We start from the raw sequence: 11,746 nt of genomic DNA on the forward strand, positions 1-11,746 counted from the left end.
TTTCTCTCTTTCTCTGTCTCTCTTTCTCTCATACACACACACACACACACACACACACACACACACACACACACACACACATATGCACACATGCACGCACAAATCAAATAATTTTCCCACCTGGCAGATGCACCAGGAAAAGTCGCACCAAAAAGCGCCATAAAAAATGAACAAATGAGCAGTGACAATAACATATTGTCTCTTGATGAACATGACAACGTAAGTTTACTCCCTAATCCTTCTGTGTATGAAAATGTGAGTTACAAGGTGACAGTGCTGTACAACAGATATGAAAAACAGTGTGTGTAGATGCAGTCAAAAACCGAAACACACCAAAGATGCATATGAGGACGAAAATCGTAAGTACAGGACGTACACCACTACTACTCTTGAAACATTATTTCAAAATTAATACCTGTTTAAACAAATTCATCAATCTACTTTGACATGCTCTCGGACTGTAGAAAGAAAGAGAAGCAAGTCGGCCTCTATCAGTTCACTTTTACAACTAACTAGGATTAGAAGAAAATTCAAAAGTAAATAAGAATCGCACATCTTATAAGTATTTGGTTAAAAATTACCATGAACTTACGCAATATTTCTACAGGAATAAATTTAAAAGCACAGATGTTGTGTAGGTGCTGAAACATGTTTAGCTACATCGACAAGAAGTACCAGTACAATGTGTGTCGCAAAAGGCGTCGTTTAAAAACCCAAATTTATTTTGCAAAAACTAAAGCATTGTCAGCAGGAGCTCACAAACACAGCAAGATTATTGCTTCAGCCACGATTTCCAGATACACCCTGACTGCCACTCTAATACACCAGCAGAAGTATACAGAGTGAATATAAGGAATACAGTAGCAGGGATCTATTGTTGTACTTCAGAATTACCACGCAAATGAATTTTAGTCCTACTCATCAAATGGCAGGTAGTAGAATGACCTGTTTTGGATATATTATATCTTTGTGATTATTTTTCTTCAAAATTTAATTCATTTCCAATTTTATTCACTGAAAAAAAGTTATGTAAACAAATAAAGGAAATATTTACCCAGAAACAAATTTACATGTCTCTACACCACTAAATCGTTGTGAATTATACCAAGTGCTCATTTTTGTATTAGGTGCTATAGAAAGGTGTGAAAAATTAAGTGGAGTAGGGAATCAGTGTTTCAGATCCAGCACAGAGACAACGCCATTGCAGATGCCACTTGGTAAGAACCATCGCGCATTAGGCCACAGTAAATGTAGAGTCTAGATTTTGCTCACTCCAAGTTGCATATGCTTTGACCATTTGGAACGTCCCCTTTGAACAATTATACATGACTGTGCTTAAACTGACACACAATATTTTTAGCGCAACGCAATCTGACTTTCAAAAATCCCTACAAAAGAATGGCCCTGACTAACATTAACCTATACCTTTCACAATTCACTTACCTCACAAAAATCTTCGTTACTCAAGCTACAGCAATACAGCGAGCGCCACTACTGCCAGCTAAATAAAAGATTCAAACTACCGAAGGCACTAACTACTGATAGGCATAGATAGCTAATGAAAGATTTTAATACAGAACAAACAATGTATTTACCTTAATAGTCATAATATATATAGCAGTTCATGACATCCAGTCTTACAAATTTCAAAACTCCGCCATCTCTCTCCCCACATCCACCACTGCTGGCGGCTCACCTCCAACTGCGCAACGCTACGCGCTGTTAACATCCAGCTGCCCAACACTACAATGGCAGATATTCCAACAACAATGCAAACCAGCCACAGACCGCACACAGCACATACAGAGCGCTACGTGGCGTTACCAATATAAAAACTTAAACAGCCTACTTACACACTGAATGTCAAATAACCTACCCTCACATTTAGTACATGAGAGTTTTTTCATTGGTTCAAAAAGTAAATTTATTCTCCACCAACTCAGTTCATAAACCAGCTATGACAATGTAGATTTAAATGAGCTGATGAAGATTTTTAATCATTTTTCCTGTGCTAAGAATTTATTCAAATGTAGAGATAACGATTTTAATATTCATCAGTTCAGTATGTCCAAGAGTTAAATATTTTGTTATTGAATGTCAAAAGTAACTGAACATGATTGTTGTGTATCAATTGACTCCCGAAAGCACAGTTGATAAATTATGTGTAGAATAAAAAAGGAATAGCTTTTTTGTCTTTCTAGGATAGACCCCAAACTTTCATTTTTATTAATACATGCATTCTAGTTAAGTGTCAGCAGCATTTATAATGATTTTTGCTAGGATCTGAACCTGACATTAGCTGCCTTACAGGGCCACATTCATATTTATGTAGAATGTCTGTTTGACACCCTGGGCTTGAGAAAACAGTTCAGATGTTTTGTCGATTTGCGCGCTAGGTGGTAAGTTAAGTTTGCACACATTAGTACACTAACTGTGCAGATACAGAAGCGCGAACCATGACAATACATATTACAAAAATTAATGTATGTATGTAAATGTGTGTGTGTATTTCACATCTCCTCCTAAATTACTGGACCGATTTCAACCAAACTTTCTACACATATCCCTTTCTGTCAGGCACCAAACGCTGTGGAGGTAAGAGCCACCTATCAATCATAATTCAGGATTTATGAGATCATAAACGCTTAGATGCGCGAAAAACGGTCGCATCATTCATGACGTTTACATTTATTACTTCTGTGCTACAAATTCTATTCGCAATAAATTTCGCAGACATTATCCACATATGCTGCTGAACGCATTTACAAAATGATACCATGGTACCACACATCGTACAAGCGATATGACGTCATAAACACTGAGATGCATGAAAAACTACCGCCTTGTGCATGACGTTGAAATTTATTAATTCTTTGCTACTAACTCTAATCGCAACATATTTTGCAGACGGTATCCACATATGCCACTGAATGTACCTACAACATTAGGTCACCATATGACGCAAAGATAGGGACATGTGACGTCACAAACGCTGACATGCGTGGAAACATGCCGCATCATACCTGAAGTTTTAATACGTTTATTATTTGCTACTAAGACACTCCTAGAGTCGTGACATATTAAGGAAGCCCCTGGCACCTGGCAGCGCGTTTGATAGCTTTCAACCGCGAAGCGCAAACGGCTGTACCTGAAAAAAATAACGTCCTACAGAGCTATGAAGAGGCGTTGCCATAGAGACATCTACAAAATTGCGTTGTAGTCACGGGAAGCTGTCGCGCCCAGCGTTCAGAAGCTGTCTGAGATCGTCTCACACCGAACTACTGCAGCAGGACGTATAAGGCTTCGTTTATAATAGAAAATTAGTTAAATGAATGCCTCGGCAACACTGGGTTGTCAGCCAGTATTTAATATATTGTGGTAGCAATATTGAAGGCATTCGACATTAGAGCTCGTAGTAATAATTTTAAAAGGATCGCGAATTAGAACTGAAGTATAACGTAGTGCGAATATTTTATTAGTATGTACTCGTAGTGTACAAAGTGTGGGAGCACGCAGACGAACAGTTGCGTGAGCACAGTACAGGGGCAGCGGCAAAGACTCTAGTGTGCACGTAATCATTTACTCTTTGCTTTGTGTTTGTTTTTGTCTTAGATGTTCTATGTTAATGTCGGCTCATTGCTTCACAATAAAATTGAACATTACGAATACGAACGAGTCTATCATTAATAGATTGGAGTTACATAGTGTCTACAAAGTGGTGACCCCAAAGTCAAAAGAACACGTACGGCAAGAGGCAGAGGACAAGAACAACGAAGGTACAGTCGTGGGCAAAACGAGCGAGACCCCTCGCCTTTTCGTTATGCTGATCCGCACAGCTTTAAAGTCTGCTACACAGCATAACAGGCAAGGCGACCAAGTGCTAGCAACATACTATGCACAGGCGTGAAATTGAAAAATTATCCTAAATGTGTCAGAATGTTTTCAATCATGTGTAAGACTATATTAATGCTGATTAGTGTGTTAACCACAACACCTAAATATAAGATATAAATGAATGTAGAAACGCTAATTAGTATGAACTGTACTAATAAAAATGAATTTCAGCTTATCGAGATAACAGAATTGTTTTAGTAAGACAAAGTATCCCAGATTGTTACGAATTAGCCAAATATTATTCGCATTCGGCTGCGACATGGTCTGTGTCAACGTTCAGACCAGTCATACTGGATTACCGTTGCTGACCTACCATGAAAGTGTGCAAATTTAGCAATGCGTGAAGGTTCATAACGAAATTCAGTTAAAAATCATTCAGTGCCACACTTAAGTCAATTCAGTCATTGACATAAGCGGAAAAAGTTACAAAAGTTTCATATCGACATCCACAGGGCGCCGATACAGAATAAAGGTAGCAATAAAACGTATTGGTGGCGCGAGAATTTCTTAAAATTCCTTTACTGATAGTCTATCAGCCTCCATTAGAACCGAAAACAAAATAGACCTCCCTTGCAGTAGCAAACACCTTTCACTACGCTAACAGACAACCCAGGCAAACAGCCCTCTGTTATTACTCCACATGAATAAGCCGGCAATTTCGCAATGATCTTCAGAGTCTGTTGCATAGAGCTTTCTGGACTCAAAAACATGAGTTGTCTACCTTTATGTTACCGCTTATGTGACAATCATTCGGGATGTTTATCGAAATAACAAAAAACTGTTATTAGCGAGTAAATTTAGTAGGATTATTCTGCAACACCCCCCCCCCCCCCCCCCCTGGAAATAAACGGCGACGTAGCTGCCAAACGTATTCTACAGTGTTTCGAATTCTCCATTAGACGTGCCCCAGCCAGAAAACGTTCATTAGCCGAAGTGTTCCTTAAGGTAGCTAGCAATGGGAATGCTCGCACATCTAAAACGCGGTGGCATTAATAGCGGGATCTGAATTACCACGTGTATAGGCAAATGGATTTTATTTGCATTCCTGGAAACGTGATTTGGATCGAAAGCGTAGCTACGATTAATATGCTGATGTATCGACTGCAGCTGGAACATTTCGAATAAAGAGCAGGGGGAATTATTATGCGGCCCTCATCTTCAGTAACTGTGGTAGCTATTTTAGTTGTTAGGATTTCGTCACGTAAATCGGTAAAAATGGAACCCTACTAGTCTCACTTTCTTGACCGTCTATCTGTCTACCCAACCCTTAAAACCCGTTTACCTCGAGTACGGGTGGACATAATAAACGGAAATGTATCGCACTTCCTGCAGTATACGGTCCCTTTGTGGTGTAAAAAAGTGAGCTATGTCAACGCAATCTAAAGATACGGCCGTTTATGTAAAGAAAATGTATGCGAAAGGTCAAAAAATGGCTCTAAGAACTATGTCACCAAACTGCTTAGGTCATCAGTCCCCTACATCTAGAACTACTTCAGCCTACCTAATCTAACACACATCCATGCCCGGGGAAAGATTCGAACTGACGGCGCAAGGAGCCGCGCGGTCTGCGATATGACGCCGTTGAGCCCACGGCTAACCCGCACCAGCAAGCTGTTAATATCATCTGGTGTCACTAAAACGTTATTCACTTCTGGGCAATGATTTTCTGCGCAGTTCATTTAAGAAAGAATAATTAAAATATATTTGATGATACAGAAGAGGAAGGACGCCTAATTCATTTCTCCTTGTCTTTATTCATGATGTTAGATTCGCAATCTGAGCATACGTACTATCCATAACCACACTTTAGATCCAAGTCATAATCATAGATATGCCAATACAACACATTGGCTTATACTTGAGGTATTTCGTTTCCCACGAAGTGGCAGACGATGCTGTGGCGTCTTCGAAGCGCGAGTTTCTCCAGTGCTAGCTATCTCAGCACGTCAGCTCAACGAACTGGCATAGTATGTTGGTAGCACTTCGTCGCCTTGCCTGTTATGCTGTCTAGCAGACTTTAAAGCAGTGCGAATCAGCATAACGAAAAGGCGAGGGGTGTCGCTCGTTTTGTCCACGTCTGTACACTACAACATACGCCAAACGGCAGAAGCTCTACAGCACGATCAGTACACCGGCAGGGTACGCTGCGCGGTCAGGTTCGGGAATTATGGAACGACGATCGACACCACGGAATGGATTCAGCGAAGCGGGACGGTGATATTACCAGGACAAAATCCGCGGCCGGAACACAGATACGAATGGAAGATTCCCTGGGACAACGCATGGCCGATAAACCGGAACTTTGGTTCTCCATGTTAGAACTGGCATTCATGCATAATCGGCTAACTGACGACCTGGGAAAGTTCATGATAGCGGCAAACAGTCTGGATGCCAGGGCAGTGATATTGGTTGAAGAGATAATTAGACGACCGCGGGAAAGGCAGAAATATACAACATTAAGGTTTTTTTAATAAGCCGGCTTACAAAACCGCTAGATCAAAGAATCTGCCAGGTGTTACGAGGTGAACGTAGAGGTGACAGAATTCCCTCCGAATATTGGAGGCATTTGCTTGGAATCGTGACGGAAAATGAATTTTCGAACACTACACTTCATTCCGTTTGGACACCACAGCTTCCGTCTGCAGTAAGAGCAGCTGCGGCAGTGAATGACGGATACGATAGGCATCGCAGATATTTTCAAGGAATGATTAAGTGACCTTCATATGAGCTATAGGACATGTTAACTCAAAATTTTGAATTTTTTTTTGGGACTATGTTTATCATCGCCATCCTTAATCCCCATAATCATCATTCTCATGATCATTTACAGTTAAACATCTACTGATGGATAAAGGCATCGTTTATACTTCTATACGCATTACGGTAATCTGTTCGCGCCGTCTAGGGCGTCTTGTCACGGTCTGCGCGGCTCTCCCCGTCAGATGTTCGAGTCCTCCCTCGGGCATGGTTGTGTATGTTGTCCTTTAGCGTAAGTTAGTTTAAGTTAGATTAAGTAGTGCGTAAGCCTAGGGACCGATGACCTCAGCAATATGGTCCCATAAGACCTTACCACAAATTTCCAAATTTCTGTTGTGTGGTTCCATATTGCTACTGCTGTTTTTTTAATATTATCTAGCCACTTTCCATAAGATCATTTTCGCGGACTTTTCTTATCTCTTATAATCCAGCACAGAAATTCCTAGGCCCATCTTATCACACATTCATCTGGTTACTTGTTCTGCCCAATTCCATTTCACTTTCTGTACAGTCATATTTGCACCCATCAGGCTATTATCTTCCACTGGTTTGTATTCCTGTTTTACCGATCAGTTCGTAACAATTATCTTCCATTCCTCGCTGAATGTCCATTTGTTTGAATGCCTTTTAAACATTATTTTACTCTTAATTTAATCAATTTTCAGTGGTACTTATAAACTTACTCCATTCGATTCATTCATTTCACTCTGATGTTTTTCTGCTCTAGAGAGTGAAACAGGACAAGTCGCCAATGAAACGAAGGCGGATTAAGCATGTTCCATGCACACTTTTTTCTTCCTCTATTTTCCAGTTTAAGGATGTAAAGATTTCCTCTAGTGTTGCTTAGAATAGCTTTGGTGTTATGGAATTTCTTCCTTGTCTCCTCTAACCAACCCTGTACTATATATTTTGTCACAATATTAATAACAGCTAGAAAAGCGTTTGTGGAAAAGAGTAATTTGTTAACACCCGTTAAAAATTTACGTGACGTGATAGGTAGTCTTTTCTGAAGGTATGTTTCTGGAGTGTGGTCTTGTACGGAAGTGAAAATGTGAATGATAAGCACTTCAAACAAGGAGACAACAGCAGCATCTGTAATGTGGCACTACAGAAGAACCGGACGGATTGGCCGAGCGGTTCTAGGCGCTACTGTCTGGAACGGTGCGACCGCTGCGGTCGCAGGTTCGAATCCTGCCTCGGGCATGGATGTGTGTGATGTCCTTAGGTTAGTTAGGTTTAAGTAGTTCTAAGTTCTAGGGGACTGATGACCTCAGCAGTTGAGTCCCAGTCCCATAGTGCTCAGAGCCATTTGAACCATTTGAACTACAGAAGAACGCTGAAGGTTAGATGGGTAGATCGATTAACTAACGAAGATGTTCGGTGCCGAATTGGGGAGAAAATAAATTAATAAATTTATGGTACAACTTGACTAAAGATATTTGTTGACAGCATACATCCTAAGGGTATCAGATCAATGAAATTGGAATGGATGGAAGGGGGCGGGGGGGGGGGGGGGAGAAGAGGAAGAGATTATAGCTGAAGACTTAGGTACGGATAGATTATGCAGTTTCAAACGGTTGAAGGCTGCAGTAGTGACTGAGAAATGGAGAGACTTGTACAGGTTAGACTAGTGTAAAGAGCTGCTGTAAACCTGTCCGCGGATTGAGGACCACGACAGTTACTATCCTTCCTGATTTGGTGTATCTTTCCTTGCATTCCAATTTTTTTTGTCACTGTTATTGTTGTCAATGACTTCTACCTTATCCAGCAGTACATCGTTAAAAGAAAATACGCTTCTAATTCAAATTAATTTAGGTATTTTTCTGCAAAGATGCTCACCCATGCACATTAACACTGTCATTCAAATTATGTGAATTCAGTTGCGTTACGCGTATTATAATATGAGGGAAGAGCGCTTTTAAATATTAAAAGAAAACAAAAACGTTACCGGGTCAATACCCCTCAAGCCTTTAAACTGCCGTGTATGTACGAGTAAATAACAACACACCACAAATTTTTCGAGACAGTGTACCATATTCGCTTCCTATCCATTTTTGTTATTTGGTGACGCAGAACGATTGTACAGCTTTGCACCATGACTTTTACTTTACTTTTGGGTGTTCGGAAACCAGTCACAGTCCTTCAGTCCAGTGCTGCGCCACGCCCAGAGCTTCTTTCTTGTCCAGCCACAAATCGTCGATGTTGCATCTGTAGGGACATTTTGGACAGTCCAGGAGGTGTTCCATGTTTTGCACATCACCGCAATCGCACTTGCCATCATCCACGTTACCATGCCCCCATCTGATTATATTTGTTTTCATTGGGCCCCACCCTTATTCTCAAGCTGTTCAGCGTCCTCCATGTATTTCAAGTTTGTTGTGGACTCACCAGGCACTACCTGTGTTGGTGGACAATCAGGTGGCGGTTCTTTATTGACCGTGTCTAACAAACTTTTACGGAATCTCAATCGTCCAACCTCTCACTTAGTACCAAAGAGTGGATGGGAGCCGGGACTCGCAAGACCAGCAGCTCTGTTAGGTTTTGGTAGGGCGTGGATTTCATACATCCTGTTATGATTCGAAATGTTTTATTAAGGCTTATGTCGACCCTCTTCGGGTGGGTTGAACTGGTCCACATCGGACAGGCGTGCGTCGTATTTAGCTCTAGAGAAGCATAGTGCTTGGGCGGTGGTTCTCAGGATAGTAGGTTTCGCTCCCAGTTTGCTGTTTACGAGTTTCTTCAAAACATTGTTTCTGGAGGCCACCTTTCACCTCTATAGCTAATTCTTGGTTTCAGAATTTTTCTGCTCGCTACCTATAACTCTGCTTGTTCTTCTATTGCTTCGATTTTTACTTTTGTTTTTTGCCTTATGAGAAACGACACCCAGAGTTTTTTGGGTTTCATGTGTTTGGGCCCTTATGCTTCGCTATCGTTCCATCAATTCAAATTTTTATGCAAAAATAGCCATTTTCATCAAAATTAACTGTTAGTAAAGAAAGAAAGGTTTAATCTGACTTTATCCAGCTTGTTGTTTATATTCATCACAACTTGCGTTTGTGATAACTGGTGTTATCTAAAGCAAAGCGCATACATTCTACCAATTATTCAGCAATAAAACTATTGTCATAATGTATAGAAAATATCCACAGTAATGTGGGAGAACTATCGAAGAACATATGAGTTAACGAAATTATTTCTGAAAGAAAACACGATAGGTTAAATTGCTATGAACAGTCTACATTTCTAATCAGTCAGTTTCCTTAAGTAGGGCATGCAAAATAGTAATCGCCTCCAAGATTCAGTGAATATTTAACGCTGCGTTTTGACTATAAACTATGCACGTTTTTGTTTTTGACAATCTTTATGATAAATGAATATTTCACAAATCTCATTACACAGTAACAGTGAATATTAAATATATTTATCATGTAATGAAGCAAAACCATTAATTACTTCGAGACAACCGTAACTAAATGTGAAATAACAATTCAGATACTTTAGGTAATGTTCTTATTAAAACCATTCTGGGTATACCGCCGCTTCATCTTATACTGAAAAACTGGAATAAACCGAAGTTTCGTCCGAGCTACAGCGGCCTTCCTCTTTGCCCTGAGGAACATTGTTCCTACTCGTCCGAAACTTCGGTTTATTTTAGTTTTTTAGTATTTTAAGCATTTTATTAGAAGGTGCAGCAATGCATCCAGAAGTATTTTAAGGAGAGTGACACCGGTCATCGAGGAGCACGAGTTTATATTAGATGATATGTTGTTTCATGATAATGTCTTCTCATTTATAAACGGCAGAGTGCTGCGAACGACACGGGCATATTTAATGTTCAGGTTGTTTTATGTAACCACTACTAGATCGGAAAACAGTATACTAATGGAATTATTTGCTACAGCTACACAGATTTTTTTTTTCAGGCAGTCGTTATTTTGCAACTGTTTCTCATTTTGTAGCCCGACGATTATGTTTGTTCCCGCAAAGCTCTGTGAGGTATTATACCAAACTTCAAAAGAAATATATGTCGCCGCTATCTGCTGAATGTAGCCATGAATTATTCACATCTGTCATTATCTTCCTAGTATTGCTGTTATCAGATAAACGGAAGCAATGTACGATTTATGTTGGCAAACGGATTTCGACTACGTTTAGAGAATTATAATTTTTAATGAAGGGCAGAAGAAGTTACTTTTGGGTCAGAGTCATACGTGGAGCGACCCTTACGACTACACTTCTATTCTTTTAAACACTTCATTAAATCTTAATTGCTAGGTATTAGTTTTGTAGTTAATCAAACTGTTACGTTTCACAATCAGCTTATAACTATTGAAGAGAGCGATATTTTCTGAAAGTTCCTGTCTGGTCTTATTCGTGATATCTCAGTTGATTGTGAACGAAGTTTTTTGAAAGAAATCACTATTTCTTCTTACCTTATTTGTTTCCACTAGACAATTGGATCCTTCCACTTCGTCAACGATTATCAACGGTTACTTCACCTATGGAATCGTCAAGAATTTCGGCGCTGGTCACTAATCACCAAATATTTTCACTGTTTCTCTACAAAGCCAAGAAAAGTATTTCTCTTTCCACACAGTCACTATTTAATGTATCTAAACTCTAGATCAAAGGAACAACTATGTAGCATCACTGGTAACGAGGCGGTGCAGCGTTCCGCTACAGATTAGCCGTTTCTTTATGTGGTTGCGTCAGCCGTATCAGAAGATTTACCGCGCTGTTACCGCCAGCGGACGCAAGTGGCAACTGTCGCATTGCTGATTTCGAAGTCCGGCCGACGGCCGCCAACTGTAAGCTTTCGTAGTATTTTCGTTCTATCACGGTCGCCAACTGTAAGGTCGTGTTGTATTTTCGTCCTGTCGTCTGAGCCAAACAGTAAGGTCGCTGTATTGCTTCAATCGAGCCATTGTTGCACGTAGAAGCTAGTATGGATACTGTGGTGCGGCGGCCTAAGAACTACAGCTGTGTCATTCGTTCAGATTCGACAACCATGCTCAACGAAGTAATAAAAATCAACTAAAACCACAATTACAGCACTTCCACAACGTGATATTTGCAGCGATCTTACGAAATGTCT

At 40.2% G+C, this 11,746-nt stretch overlaps 1 protein-coding gene across 1 annotated transcript in view; it reads right to left on the minus strand.

Annotated features, from left to right (window-relative positions):
* Positions 1-11,423, minus strand: part of LOC126412536 (nose resistant to fluoxetine protein 6-like) — a 331,497-nt gene extending 320,074 nt beyond the window's left edge. The window contains exon 1 of the mRNA XM_050082181.1: positions 11,085-11,423. The gene's annotated coding sequence lies outside the window, so the exon portion shown is untranslated. The remainder of the gene's footprint in view (positions 1-11,084) is intronic.
* Positions 11,424-11,746: the final 323 nt, after the last annotated feature.

Source organism: Schistocerca serialis, chromosome 7, assembly GCF_023864345.2.
Source record: "Schistocerca serialis cubense isolate TAMUIC-IGC-003099 chromosome 7, iqSchSeri2.2, whole genome shotgun sequence".
NCBI classification, from domain to species: domain Eukaryota; kingdom Metazoa; phylum Arthropoda; class Insecta; order Orthoptera; family Acrididae; genus Schistocerca; species Schistocerca serialis.